At 38.8% G+C, this 16155-nt stretch overlaps 1 protein-coding gene across 1 annotated transcript in view; it reads right to left on the reverse strand.

Annotated features, from left to right (window-relative positions):
* ANO2 (anoctamin 2) overlaps positions 1 to 16155 on the reverse strand; it is a 505309-nt gene that overhangs the window by 390072 nt on the left and 99082 nt on the right. The gene's annotated exons all lie outside the window — the stretch shown is intronic.

Below are 16155 nucleotides of genomic sequence, written 5' to 3' on the forward strand. Positions count from 1 at the left end.
AAGGCCTTTATGGGGGCAGTGGACAACTGTTTTTTTACTTTCCACGATTACTCAATAAAGTGTTGCTTAAGACATGAGAGAATCGGTCAGTCTTCTGGCTATTCAAGAACGTGGTTGCGATGGAGAAAGCATTCCAAAAAACAATTTCTCTCCACCTGGAGACGAATCCTGTAAAGATTGATGCAAGTGCGGTATCGGCTGCTCTTCATGCCAGATACTTCTGGGAGAAACAGGCCTTTAGTAGCTACAGACAATGAGAAGACAAAGCTTCAAGATTGCTTGGAGCCTGGAAGAGTAGCAAGTTCATCAAGATATAAACCAACGTCAGGGGAAACATCATGAGTTCCCAGTCATCATGGATGGGAAGGAGGACATCCTGTGGTGCACAGAGATGGAGAGGGTCTTCTGATTCCCCCCACACTATACAGATGTCTCAGAAATGAACAGCTGCTCCCGACAGAAGCTCCTGGGTAGGTCAGGGAGCATCTCAGTCATCTAGCATCTATTCACCTCACTGAAGGATTATTTTAAAAGTGTGTAAAAGCCATACAGGGTCCCCACGCTGCAGATTTATCATGGAGACACCGGATTTTATAATATTACATTATATAAAGAAAAAAAAATTAAGCCCCTTCGTCACCCGGCTCCCAAGTGTGATCAGCTACATCATCAACATTGAGTACTATCTGCACATCACTGATGTCCTCCTCAACCGTCCCTGGGTCAGGAGCTCGCAACACCAGCTCCCATGCCACTCTCCTCATCACTACTTGACCGCCTAGTGGAGGAAAGGACAAAGGTAGGTTGAGAACAGGTGAGACCATAGGGCCATGCCAACTAAGGATTGTGTCTGACGAACCCACAGACTGTTGTCTGATGTCACTTGGGATGAAGTGGATGAGCGAGTTAACAAATAAAGAACAGCTGGGTTGCTGGTCAAGACAAAACCGCTAGATGACACCGGGAGCAAAGGCCTCTTGCTGCCCCCTTAATCTGCTGTGACCTCTGCCTGCACCAGAAACATTTATGCCTCTGCCACACCAATGTGCATGGCCTGGCACTTCTCTGTCTACATAGTTTTAGCTGAACTAAATAAATTAAAAGCAAATTAAAACACCCCTAAAAGCAACGAATATATTTTTCTTTTTGTACTTAAATAGGCCACTAAATGCTTTCAACACATATACAGTAACAGCAGTAGTGAACTGAGAATATATTTATATTTTTGTACTGAAATAGGCCACTAAAGCTTTGACCACAAATGACTGCAATTGTGAAGTGCGCATATATTTTTCTTTTTGTACTGAAATAGGCCACTAAACTCATTCACTACAAATAGCAGCAACAGTAAAGTGCATATATATTTTTCTTTTTGTACTGAAATAGGCCACTAAATGATTTTGACATAAATAACTGCAACAGTGAAGTGCATATATATTTTTCTTTCTGTACTGAAATAGGCCACTAAACGCTTTCAACACATATAACAGCAGAAGTAAACTGAGAATATATTTTTCTTTTCATACTAAAATAGGCCACAAAACTCTTTGACCAGAAATAATTGCAAAAGTGAAGTGTGTATATATGTTTCTTTTGCACTGAGATATAATGCTAAATGCATTCACCACAAATAACTGCAACTGTGAAGTGCGTATATATTTTTCTTTTTGTACTGAAATAGGCCACTAAATGATTTTGCCACAAATAACTGCAACAGTGTAGTGCGTATATATTTTTCTTTCTGTACTGAAATAGGCCACTAAATGCTTTCAACACATATAACTGCAGAAGTGAAGTGTGCATATACTTTTCTTTTTGTACTGAAATAGGCCAGTACACGCTTTCACCACAAATAATTGTAGCAGTGAAATGCATATATAATTTTCTTTTTGTACTGAAATAAGCCCAAAAATTCTTTAAACACAATAACTGCAGAGGTGAACTGAGAATATATTTTTTTTTCCGTACTGAAATAGGCCACTAAACAAATTCACCACAAATAACAGCAACAGTGAAATGCTTATATATTTTTCTTTTTGTACTGAAATAGGCCACTAAATGCATTCACCACAAATAACAACAACAGCTTAGTGCGTATTTATTTTTCTTTCTGTACTGAAATAGGCCACTAAACGATTTTGCCACAAATAACTGCAACAGTGAAGTGCGTATATAATTTTCTTTTTATTCTGAAATAGGCCACTAAACGCATTCACCACAAATAACAGCAACAGTGAAGTGCGTATATATTTTTATTTTTGTACTGAAATAGGCCAAAAAATGCTTTCAACACATATAACTGCAGAAGTGAACTGAGAATATATTTATATTTTTGTACTGAAATAGGCCACTAAATGCTTTCACCACAGATAACGGCAATGGTGAAGTGCATATATAATTTTATTTCTGTACTAAAATAGGCCACTAAACGCTTTGACCACAAATAACTGCAACAGTGAAGTGCGTATATGTTTTTCCTTCTGTACTGAAAAAGGCCACTAAACGCATTTACCACAAATAACAGCAACAGTGAAGTGCATATATATTTTTATTTTTGTACTGAGATAGGCCACTAAACGCTTTCGCCCCAAATAACTGCAACAGTGGTGCGTATATATTTTTCTATCTGTACTTAAATAGTCCACTAAACGTTTTCACCACGTATAACTGCAGAAGTGAAATGTGTATACATTTTTCTTTCTGTACTGAAATAGGCCACTAAACTCTTTCACCACAAATAACTGCAACAGTGAAGTGCGTATATATTTTTCTTTTTGTACTAAAATAGGCCTCTAAAGGCTTTTCAACATAGCACTTGCACCCCAAAAACAAGAACAAATTGCTGGAATGACAGAGCTATATAATGGATCCCCAAATAATCTATCCATGCACTTGTAAATTGCTTTTCTGACACTGTCCCTAGTGCCTTCTGACGTCTCTCCGTGCACTAAGATGCTGTGAAATTATTCCTCCCTATCCTGTCCCTGCACTTATAAATCATTTTTTTCAGGTTTTTTTTTTCACAATGAGGTTTTTCCGATTGCTGTCCCTAGCTCCTTCTCATGTCTGTCTGCACTCAGAACGCTGGATAATGTCTGAATCTGAATCTAAGATGGCTGCCGCATTTATTGGGCTGTGACATCACAGGGCTGGCTGCTAATTATGGGTCATCCCGCCTTCCGACAGTTCCTTGCCCCATGTCCTCACACGTGTAGCTGCCATTTTAGAATTTTTCCTGAAATTCAGATCGAATTCCACTTTGTCAGCTTATCGCTCATAGAGGTAATTTGCATATGAATAAAATGATTTTTTTAGCCTAAATGACAAGACATATGGGGGTAATGCTTCTACATTTTAAACTAAATTGAGGAGACTGATGTGATGATGTGAAAAGCTCTGTAGCTAAAATCTGGATGACAGAATCCTTTTAATACCCAGCTTTATCTAGGTCTTTAGCAGTACAATCGAGCTGTCGTCATTCATTGAACCTCCCCAATAATAATGACTCTGCTGACCTTACCACATTCTACACAGCAAAGCTGACAACAGATCTACAGATTACACAGCTACACTTTATACAGCTAGTAACCCTCAAACACACAAAAATTGTAAAAGAACATATTCTTAGAATTTCTTGATTTATATATTATAGTATTCTCTGAGACTGGACAATACATAATAGGGAAATAAGTGTTGTCTGGTTTAGTAATATACATGGCAGGGTTACATTCATACACTTGATTGTGATTTAAAAGTCTTGGCAACTACAGGAGAATTTTATTTGGTGAACACAAATACAGAGACAATGTTTCCTTTTGTCAATCTTCTTTGGCAGGACGAACGGTTACAGATTTGGTCTGGCTTAAAATCTTCATTCTCTAAATTTCTTCCAACATTCCGGGACTGAAAACTGGGAGAAAATAAAATTTAGTCTAGTGTGCTGTTAAATCTAGAAAAAAACACCATCACAGATGACAAATCTGTCAGCCTAAAGAGACATACAGTGAACTGCTGACCGTTTTGCTTGCTTACTATAACACTGCCATAGTGCTTTCCTGCAACTGCCACTAGGAGGGGCTGATTGCATACAATTTTATACAACTTGAGCTCAATAAAATCTTTGTGCTGTTAGCTCCCCATTGGTTGGCCATCATTTCTTAGAATTTTTTTGCAAAAGTCATGTAGGACCTGGTAAAAATAACAAAATCGCCACTCTGTCATAATCCTAGGCTGCATCCGTTAACATATTATCAACACTGGCTGCAGTGTTGATAGTTTCATGTCTCAGTAAAGCCAAACACTGTTCTCAGCACTCTAGTAGTGTATACCGCTGAGTCCAGTGACTGGCTGCAGTGGTAAATGGCAAGATGACAGAGCAGCGGTGCTGGATAAAAGTGGACACAAGAAGGGAAGGTAATTTGTTTAAATTATTTTACCAGGACTCTCATTACTTAGCCACTTCCAGACCGGGCCATTTACCCCCTTCCTGATCAGGCCTAATTTTGCAAATCTGACATGTGTCAATTTATGTGGTAATATCTTTGGAACACTTTTATTTATCCAAGCCATTCTGAGATTGTTTTCTCATGACACATTTACGTTATGATAGTCATAAATTTGAGTCAATATATTTCACCTTTATTTATGAAAAAATCCCAAATTTACCCAAAATCTTGAAAAATTCACAATTCTCAAAATTTTTATTTCTCTGCTTTTAAAACAGAAAGCGATACCTCATAAAATATTTATTACTAACTTACTTTATGTTGGCATCATTTTGTAAATGTCATTTTATTTTTTTAGGACGTTAGAAGGCTTAGAATTTTAGAAGCAATTCCTAAAATTATTAAGAAAATTTTCTAAACCCACATTTTAAAGACGAGTTCAGGTCTGAAGTCATAAATGACCCCATTGTAGAAACTACACGCCTCAAGTTACTCAAAATTGATTTGACTAACTTTGTTAACTCTTTAGGTGTTCCCCAAGAATTAAAGGAAAATGGAGATCAAATTTCTAAATTTCACTTTTTTGGCAGATTTTCCATTTTAATCCATTTTTTTCTTTAACACATTTTTGGGTTAACACTTAACAGCCAAACAAAACTCAATATTTATTACTCTGATTCTGAGGTTTACAGAAACACCCCACATGTGGTTGTAAACAGATGTAAGGGCACATGGCAGGGCGCAGAAGAAAAGGAGCGCCATATGGTTTTTGGGGTACATATGATCTTTAATTGCTCTGAGGCAAGGTAACAAAAAAAGGCACAGTTTTAATGTTTTACAACATTCATTTGACAGGGTAGATCATGTTCTATTTTTAAAGAGCAGGTTGTTACAGACGCAATGATATCAAATATGTCTACTTTCTTTGTTTGTTTCCGTTTTACATAATAAATAGTGCGCAACTAAGCACCCGAGTATAATGGAAGTCAATGGGAGAACTCGAGCCTTAAACCAGGCACCCCCTGCTCTGAAGAGAAGAGAGTGTCTGATTTATAGAAAACGGTTAGAAATTGATGGAAACACCACCAAAATAGTTTGGAAACAGCATGGGGAGGAAATCTGGATGCATCTTGGGCTCCTATCACCTATGACATACAATAGACAACCACACAAAGGCTATATGCCAAAAGCCAGGTATGTGCAAGCCAACAATCTATCCATGAAACAGATACAGTCAGCACACCTTACAATTGCAGCCTTCTGCACTATGAGACATTTTAAACCAGCTTTTTTCTTCTTCCTCAGATCACTTATAAATATTCCATCCCATCATCATCATCAGACTTTATTGCATACTTTCTTATCAAGTTCTATCACTCCTAAACATTCCATCCTTTCTGAGACATTCCAAACCAGCTCTCATCTGACTGAGAGTCAGTAACCCTCAAAGTTGCTTTATATCTGTTGGATGGCTTGGATGGACCTGCGCAACTAGATCATTATCATTAGGGTGACAAAAAGTTTTCTGATTGTCCTAACATAATATTCAATAACCTTTCTATACAGTTTTCTCGTGTAAACTCATTTGCATAAAAATGGGCATATGGGAAAGACATGCAAGTGAGCAGAATCTGCCTTGTTTTTCAGCTGAAAAACCATTTGCATGGAAAATTTGCAATAAGAATTTGCAATTACAATATTACAATATTCGCGATTTACACTACTCATGAAGAATGCCATCTATTGGATTCATAGTCTTGTCATAAGACTATGAAATCAATAACATATAAAGCATCATCAATCTTTACATAAAGACGCACTACCATGAGACTACACGACAATAAATCCACATGAACTCCGAAATGAGACACTGTACACCTCAAGGAATACCTATAATAAAAATAAAACTTTAAACCACATCACCTGTGTAGAAGGGGGGAGGGTTGGAGGGGAAGAGAAATGTTTAGGGAAAGCATTATTGCATTGTTTATATGTGTTTTATCTTTGTTTTCACTGCACATATCTGTAAAAAAAAGGAATATGACCTGTAATTTGATCCAATATGTACCTTTGAATGTAAATGTGCAAGTTATATCAAAACATAATAAAATGTATTAAAAAAAGTCTGTGAAACCAATAGATGACTCTGTTTATAAGTCATAAACAGCGCCATCTATTGGATTCATAGTCTTATGACAAGACTATGAAACCAATATATGGTACTGTTCATGAGTAGTGTTGATCGCGAATATTCTAATCGCGAATCTTTATTGTAAATTTTCCATGCAAATGGTTTTTCACCTAAAAACAAGCAGATCCAGCTAACTAGCATATGCCCACAATTATGCAAATGAGTTTACATGATAAAACTGTATAGAAAGGTTATTGAATATTATGTTAGGACAATCAGAAAACGTTGTCACCCTAATGATAATGATCTAGGTGCGCAGGTCCACCCAAGCCATCCAACAGTTATAAGGCACCTTTGAGGCTCACTGGCTCTCAGTCAGATGAGAGCTGGTTTGGAATGCCTCAGACAGGATGGAATGTTTATGAGTGATAGAACTTGATAAGAAAGTATGCAATAAAGTCTGATGATGATGGGATGGAATGTTTGAGTGATTGTAAATATTCCTATCGGAGGGGAGGGGGAAGCTGGTTTTGAATGTCTCATAGTGCACAAGGCTGCCATTGTAAGGTATGCTTGCTGTATCTGTCTCATGGATAGATTGTTGACTTGCACATACCTCGCTTTTGGCATATGGCCTTTTTGTGGTTGTCTATTGTATGTCATAGGTAATGGGAGTCCAAGATGCATCTGGATATCCTCCCCATGCTGTTTCCAAACCATTTTAGCTGTGTTTCCATCAATTTCTAACCTTTTTCTGTAACCAGACACCCTCTCTTTAGAGCAGGGGGTGCCTGGTTTAATGCTTGCGTCTCCCATTGATTTTCATTGTGCTCGGGCATACACGGTATTTGACCAAACACTGTGATGTGCCGAGCAAGCTCAACACTAATAATAAAGCATTTTCGAAAAAAAATTATGTTTTTGTGTCTCCATTTTCTGAACGCCATATTTTTTTTATTTTTCTGCCGATCGTCTTGTGCAGAGGTTGCTTTTTTCCAGGAACAGTTGACGTTTTTATTGGTACCATTTTTTGGTACATATGATTTTTTGATTATTCATTATTACACTTTATGGGGCAAGGTGACCAAAAAATTTGATGTTTTAGCAGTTTTTATTTTTATTTTTTTACAGCGTTTGTGACATTTTCATAGTGCAGATCGTTACAGAAGTGGCAATATCTAATGGACACTTTTTCTTATTTATTATTTGATGTTTTAGTCTCTCTATAGTACCATAGCTCTTTTATTTTTTGACCGATTGTCTTTTTTTGCGGGATGAGGGGACGGTTTGATTTGTACTATTTTGGGGGGCATACACCTTTTTGATCATTTGGTGTTGCACTTTATATGATGTTAGGTGACAAAAAATGGCTTTTTTGGCGCTGTTTTATTTTATTATTTTTACGGTGTTCACCTGAGGGGTTAGGTCAGGTGATATTTTTCTAGAGCTGGTTGTTATGGACTGGGAAATACCTAATATGTATACTTTTTTTTTTTTTTCACACAAATTATGTTTTAATGTCTCCATGTTCTGAGAGCTATTTTTTTATTTATTTTTTAGCCATTTTCTTAGGTAGGGGCTCATTTTTATGTATTTTTTTATGGTGTTTATCGGACGGGGTGGATCATGTGATATATTTATAGAGCCGGCCATTTAACTTCACTTTTTTTTTTACTATTGATTTCTCCTGTAACGGGGACTGACATAGTAGCCCCAGTTACAGGGGAAATACACCCCCCAGAGAGGCTGTACAGCATCAGTGCAGGGCCGATCGAGGTCTACGAAAGATCCAACAGCACCTGCACTCTCCCGGCTCCTGGGGTCACATGACCACCGGGCCAGGAAGCGCATAGCGCTTCATGATCTGTATACACAGTGCTCATTGAGCGCTGAGTATACAGAGATCTAGAAGGCAGGGACACCTGGGAACTGTCCCTGCCTTCTGTCTGGGGTGCCCTGCTGTCACTGACAGCGGGCCCACCTCTCTGCAGCTGCACGATTAGCGTGCAGCTACGATCTCTGAATGGACGTTCAAAAACGTCCATTCAGAGATAAACAACCACCCATAGGACGTTTATAGTCTATTTTTTTTATTTTAGCACAAGGTAGAGGAATTAGAGGGTTTTTCCAGGAGTACTAAAGTAGGTCTTCCAAAACAATACAATTGTGTGCGATATTGCTACTCTGTCCATTGACTCAAGTGGAGCCAAGCTTCAATACCAGATACAACCTATGGGTAAGGTAGTGCTGTTTTTGAGTGAAAAAACAGCCATGTTTTTGTAATCCTGGACAACCTCTTTAATCATTTTTTGACAGTAAATTGAGTATGGTGACAGGCACACATCACAATTGTCTTACTTCAATTTCCATTCAGTGTAGATTATTTTGGTCAAGTAATATTACAATATTGTAGTTCAGAACTAACATAAAATAAATAATAAATAAAAATAAAACTGGTCTGGAATATGTCTGAAGTACTGCAGATAAAATGTGTCAAAGTTATTGCTTTTCTAATAGTTTTCAGTGAAGACTTCTTTCTAGAAGCCAAGCTGTATTACAGGCACTTCACAACCTTGATTTATTTCATGCTGAAAATAGGGTTTAGGCAAACTTTTCACCGCAGTCATTTACTATGGAGATGTTGCACTGTGTTGCTGAAGACCCAAAATGAGTGACTGCTGAATGTCATGTTTTTATTAACTACATATAACTGTCAGAGCAAATGGTTTGAATGTACTAAAAGGGAGTAGGAACTTGCCAAGTCAACTTCTAAGCATGTTGTGTTTTCTGTCTCCATTGATAAATTGTGTCCTGCAGTGAAGACTGGCTTATTTCATTTTTGAGAGAACATAAGATTCCAATAATCTAGAAAATGCATGACAATATGGGCTGCTGATTATCTATTTATTGGCAATAATCACAGCTGGGCCTCATGCAAGCAAAGCATGTATGTTGGCACATGAAAACTCTTGTTCATATTCCTACTCCATAAGGGTTCTTAAAGAAACAACTTTATGTACATATATAAAGAAATAAGGGGAGCACGAAGGGATTGTATTTGTGCCATGTTACAGAGCTGTACAATACGAATCCATAATATGGATGTGTGAATTAAAACATAGGCATTTAGAGTAAAGTCCACTTTAAAGATTAAGGGGGTCATTTATGACCAGATATATGGCACTTTTGTGACTTATATCTGTCGCAGATTCTGTTGCACGCCATGGTGCGGCAGAATCTGCGACTTTTTGCACGCTCACATCAGGTCTCTAAAACGCCAGTTTTAATAAATGTGCCCTTAAATTTCCAACAGCTAATGAGGTTTCGAATTTTTACTAATGCTCAGAAGACCCAACACATGTTGCTTTAAATTTTAAATCTAGTGAACTAAGAATCTAGTGACCTACTGAACTAAGAAGAAAAGGACATTACTCACGGATTATGGACCATTAGGTTGTCTTCACATTTAGGTGTACAGGAATTATACTACTAAAAGACAGGTCCTACTGTAAATGTAAAAGTGAATTTAGATTTAGACTTAACATGCCCAGTAAAACAAAAAACTAATAGTTTCCAATTTACTGGTTCTTCAAATACCAGAATGATGCCATAGCAATATACTACCTACAGGTGGACCAGTTGACCTGTCTCTAAATCAACCAGGATCAACTGGTCTTCCCATTTTTTGTCCTGCTTTAATGTAATATGGCATGTCCCATGTATCATGGTTTTATCCACTGTCTTATTGCTGTCATTGCAAGTTGACATGACCTTTTTAACCTGTCACCGTAACTATGATCCTACAACCTAACCTTATTGTGCATGATGATTGCAATCCCTAACCTCTGCTTAGGTAAATCTCTACAAACTGTCTAGGTGCATCATTATTACTAAAGGAAAGAAATATTTGGAAAACATTCTGTGCAGGTAAAAGTCATCACACCTCCAAGTTGCCAAGCAGAACAAAATACAGGATATATGATGCTCAAGACAAGCAACACGATCTCATGCAGAGTCACTGAGAAGACTTAAGGTTGTTGGAAGTTGGCCGTGCACACTTTATGTAGACAACATAGGCCAGAGAAGGTCATCAGCGGTTACTCGATCCGATTGACTTGTATTACTATTAAACGCAGAGGTAATCATAGTATTAAACTTCAGTGCTAGGCCTACACCTGTTTTGACCAAATTGATAATTTATAACTATTTTTGAAAATTCGAAAAATTGTATAAAAATATCTGGTAATAGTCTTGTTAGCTTTAGAAAATTAGCTGACTTTTATAAAGTTTTATATTAATTTGTTTATTTTTTTGCAAAATGCGAAAAGTTGCTGCAAAAATTAGTCACAAATAAGGCTACTTTCACACCTGCGTTTAAGTGCTGATCTGTCTAGTATCTGCACAGATGGAGCCGCACCTATAATGCAAACGTTGGTATCCGTTCAGTACGTTTACAATTGCACCAATTGCAAATGTGTCAATGTAAACGGATCCGTCCCCATTGACTTACATTATAAGTCAGGACGGATCAGTTTGGTTCCTCATCGCCAGGTGGACACCAAAACGCTGCAAGCGTTTTGGTGTCCGCCTCCAGAGCGGAATGGAGGCGGAACGGAGCCAAACTGATGCATTCTGAACGGATCCTTATCCATTCAGAATGCATTGGGGCTAAACTGATCCGTTTGGGGCCGCTTATGAGAGCCTTAAAACGGATCTCACAGGTGGATCCAGAAACAGCAGTGTGAAAGTAGCCTAACTTGAATAATGTCAAAACATTTCCTGTTCTGTCATTCACATTTGGTGTCTATATACTGAATATTTTTAAGAAGTTATTTTTATAGTTACATAATTTTTATTTTATTAGTAACATTAGGAAATCATCTCACAAAGTTATATAGTATATATACAGTACAGACCAAAAGTTTGGACACACCTTCTCATTCAAAGAGTTTTCTTTATTTTCATGACTATTAAAATTGTATTCATACTGAAGGCATCAAAACTATGAATTAACACATGTGGAATTATATACATAACAATAAAGTATGAAACAACTGAAAATATGTCATATTCTAGGTTCTTCAAAGTAGCTACCTTTTACTTTGATTACTGCTTTGCACACTCTTGGCATTCTCTTGTTGAGCTTCAAGAGATAGTCACCTGAAATGGTTTTCACTTCACAGGTGTGCCCTGTCAGGTTTAATAAGTGGGATTTCTTGCCTTATAAATGGGGTTGGGACCATCAGTTGCGTTGTGGAGAAGTCAGGTGGATACACAGCTGATAGTCCTACTGAATAGACTGTTAGAATTTGTATTATGGCAAGAAAAAAGCAGCTAAGTAAAGAAAAACGAGTGGTTATCATTACTTTAAGAAATGAAGGTCAGTCAGTCTGAAAAATTGGGAACACTTTGAAAGTGTCCCCAAGTGCAGTCACAAAAACCATCAAGCGCTACAAAGAAACTGGCTCACATGCGGACCGCCCCAGGAAAGGAAGACCAAGAGTCACCTCTGCTGCGGAGGATAAGTTAATCCGAGTCACCAGCCTCAGAAATCGCAGGTTAACAGCAGCTCAGATTAGAGACCAGGTCAATGCCACACAGAGTTCTAGCAGCAGACACATCTCTAGAACAACTGTTAAGAGGAGACTGTGTGAATCAGGCCTTCGTGGTAGAATATCTGCTACAAAACCACTGCTAAGGACAGGCAACAAGCAGAAGAGACTTGTTTGGGCTAAAGAAAACAAGGAATGGACATTAGACCAGTGAAAATCTGTGCTTTGCTCTGATGAGTCCAAATTTGAGATCTTTGGTTCCAACCACCGTGTCTTTGTGCGACGCAGAAAAGGTGAACGGATGGACTCTACATGCCTGGTTCCCACCGTGAAGCATGGAGGAGGAGGTGTGATGGTGTGGGGGTGCTTTGCTGGTGACACTGTTGGGGATTTATTCAAAATTGAAGGCATACTGAACCAGCATGGCTACCACAGCATCTTGCAGCGGCATGCTATTCCATCCGGTTTGCGTTTAGTTGGACCATAATTTATTTTTCAACAGGACAATGACCCCAAACACACCTCCAGGCTGTGTAAGGGCTATTTGACCATGAAGGAGAGTGATGGGGTGCTGCGCCAGATCACCTGGCCTCCACAGTCACCGGATCTGAACCCAATCGAGATGGTTTGGAGTGAGCTGGACCGCAGAGTGAAGGCAAAAGGGCCAACAAGTGCTAATTATCTCTGGGAACTCCTTCAAGACTGTTGGAAGACCATTTCAGGTGACTACCTCTTGAAGCTCATCAAGAGAATGCCAAGAGTGTGCAAAGCAGTAATCAAAGCAAAAGGTGGCTACTTTGAAGAACCTAGAATATGACATATTTTCAGTTGTTTCACACTTTTTTGTTATGTATATAATTCCACATGTGTTAATTCATAGTTTTGATGCCTTCAGTGTGAATCTACAATTTTCATAGTCATGAAAATAAAGAAAACTCTTTGAATGAGAAGGTGTGTCCAAACTTTTGGTCTGTACTGTATATATATATATATATATATATATATATAGTATTTATAGGACAGAGTACATTCCACAATTTGCACTAATAGGCAAAAGAATCTCTTGGGATTCAAGTGACATCTGATAAACCTATGAGACATTTTCAAGTGTATTTCCATGTTATGTCGTAGTTCTCCCATTTCTATATCTCAGCACAAGTTCTGTGATTTTCAAATGACTCCTGTTCTTTGTTCCAACAAAATATCTCATCTTCTCCTCCAGACACAATATGAATCTCTGAATTGTTGATTTAGAAATTATTACAATTCGGGAAACAGTTTGTAGGTCTAAATCTTTGTACAGATTCCACATGGAACTGGGACAAGAGTCAAACTGAGTCAGAGTTCATGAACTGAATGTGTCCCTAAGTAAATGTCTAAAATACAATGTGCCATTGTTGGCCTGTACTAAAGAAAATGATGCTGGCAAGACAATCTAACTACAATTATGTAAACTGAGTGGAACTGTTCTAAAATGGTCAAAAGGAAAAACACTGAAAAAAATGAAGGGTAACTAAAACTATGTCATTTAACTGAACTCAAAAATATTTAAAAACATTATTCAGCATTTAGTATTCATTAAAGGGGTTGTCCAGAATTTAAATAGCATGTTTTCTTCCAAAAACAGCATTACACCTGTCTGCTGGTTGTGTGTGGCATTGTAGCTCAGCTCTATTAACTTCATTGGGACGGAGATGCAGCACCTAACACAATCCATGGACAGGTGTGGAAGAAAGCATCTAGGTTTTGCTAATACAGAAAAGCCTTTTAGGCACAGAAAGAATAAAATTTGCCCTATTCCACAAGGCATTTTTCCCCTTCTGTGTGGGGTAAGGCCTCATTCCCTTTTGTTATGAATTATTTTGCGTAAAAGTGATCACATTGTCATATTTGTTAGGCTATTTTCAGACAACGCTTTGGCAGATCTGCTGTACGATGAATACCTACCGGCAATGTCGGACTGGGGTGCCTAGGGCCCACCAGTAAAATAAATTTGTGAATGACATTTTTCATCACCTTGTGGGGAGGTTTGTAGTCGTGTATTTAGATGACATTCTAATTTATTCTGCAGACGTGGAGATCTATCAGGATCATGTTAGACAGGTGTTACAGAACCTAGAATATAATAAAGTGTACCCAGAATTAGAGAAGTGTGCTTTTGCTGTACACGAGGTGCAGTTTTTGGGCTACCTGCTGTCATCTTCAGGTTTTCTAATGGATCCAAAGAAAGCCTGTGCTGTATTGGACTGGGATCGACCCAAAAATAGTAAAACCCTTAACTGACATAGCTAAGAAAGGGACAGATGTTACAGTGTGGTCTGATTCGGCGTTGCGAGTCTTTTCTGCGATTAAGGAAAGCTTTGCTTCCGTTCACAGATCAAAAAACCTGGCTTACCTGGAGTCGGCTACACGACTGAACCCGAGGCAGGCCAGATTGTCTTTGTTTTTCACCAAATTCAATTTCCCTGTCAACTATCGTCCTGGGGTTTAGAATGTCAAGGCAGATGCCTTGTGACAGTTTTCCTGGAGGTGGTGATTTTGAAAATCCGAGTCCTATACTGTCGGAAGGGGTGGTGATATCCGCTCTTTACCCTGACCTAGAGGTGAAGGTTTTAGAGGTCCAGGGAGATGCACCAGATTCTTGTCCCTCTGGGAAACTGTTTGTGCCATCGGAATTGCATCACAAGGTGTTTGAGGTATACGGTTCTTACGGGACACCCAAGGAGCAGATCCACTGCTGGCCTCATCTCTCGTAGATTCTGATGGCCGGGGTTGCTTAAGTGTGTTGAGGACTATGTGTCAGCCTGTAGTACCTGTGCAAACGCTAAGGTGATGCATACTCGTCCTTCCGGATCGCTACTTCCGTTGCCCATCCTGTCCAGACCATCACTGATCTGCCTAATTCTTCAGGAAAGACAGTTATTCTGGTGATAGTTAATCGTTTTAGTAAAATGGTGCACTTTATAGCGTTTCCTAGCCTACCTAATGCTAAAACACTTGCACAAGTGTTTGTTGACAACATTGTGAAACTCCATCGCATTCCCTCTGATGTGGTCTCATATTGTGGGACTCAGTTTGTTTCCAGATTCTGGAAAGCGTTCTGTACTCGACTGGGAGTGCAACTGTCCTTTTCTTTGCCTTTTCATCCTTAGTCGAACGGACAGACGGAGCGCACTAATCAGAGTCTGGAGACTTGAGATGTTTTGTCTCTGAGAGCCAAGAGGAGTAGTCTTCGTTTTTGTCTTTGGCAGAGTTTGCCATAAACAATCGTAGACAGGAATCCTCTGGGAAGTTTTAGGGGCATATGGGTTTCACTCACAGTTTGGCACATTTTCTGGTTCAGATACCTCTGGTATCCCTGAGGAGGAACGTTTTTCTTCATCATTTATCCCAGGACTGTGACTGTAGCGAGGGGACATCCTCTGCGCCTGGAGGAAAGAAGGTTTGTACACAAACATAGAAAAGGATTCTTTACGGTAAGAGCAGTGAGAATATGGAACTCTCTGCCTGAGGAGGTGGTGATGGTGAGTACAATAAAGGAATTCAAGAGGGCCATGGACGTATTTCTGGAGCTTAATAATATTACAGGCTATAGCTACTAGAGAGGGGTCTTCCTCTGGATCAACTTGCGGGATAACAGGCCGAACTGGATGGACAAATGTCTTTTTTCGGCCTTATGTACTATGTTATATGGCGGAAAATTCAAGATAACTTGATGAATATAGGCAACAAGTATAAACGTGTGGCTGACACGTAATGAAAGGTCCGGACCTAAGAATGGGTGATTCTGTGTGGCTGTCCACAAGAAACATTAAGGTGAAGGTACCTTCTTGGAAGTTGGGTCCAAGATTTATTGGTCCACATAAGATCACTGCCATTATTAATCCTGCAGCTTTTCGTCTTGAACTCCCTCAGGCCCTGAAAATTAACAATGTTTCATAAATCTTTGTTGAAGAGATATGTTGAACCTTTGGAGCCGTCTTCCTTGCCACCCACCCCTGTCATGGTGGACGGTAGTTTGGAATTT

The sequence above is a fragment of the Bufo gargarizans genome, chromosome 2, assembly GCF_014858855.1.
Source record: "Bufo gargarizans isolate SCDJY-AF-19 chromosome 2, ASM1485885v1, whole genome shotgun sequence".
NCBI lineage: Eukaryota > Metazoa > Chordata > Amphibia > Anura > Bufonidae > Bufo > Bufo gargarizans.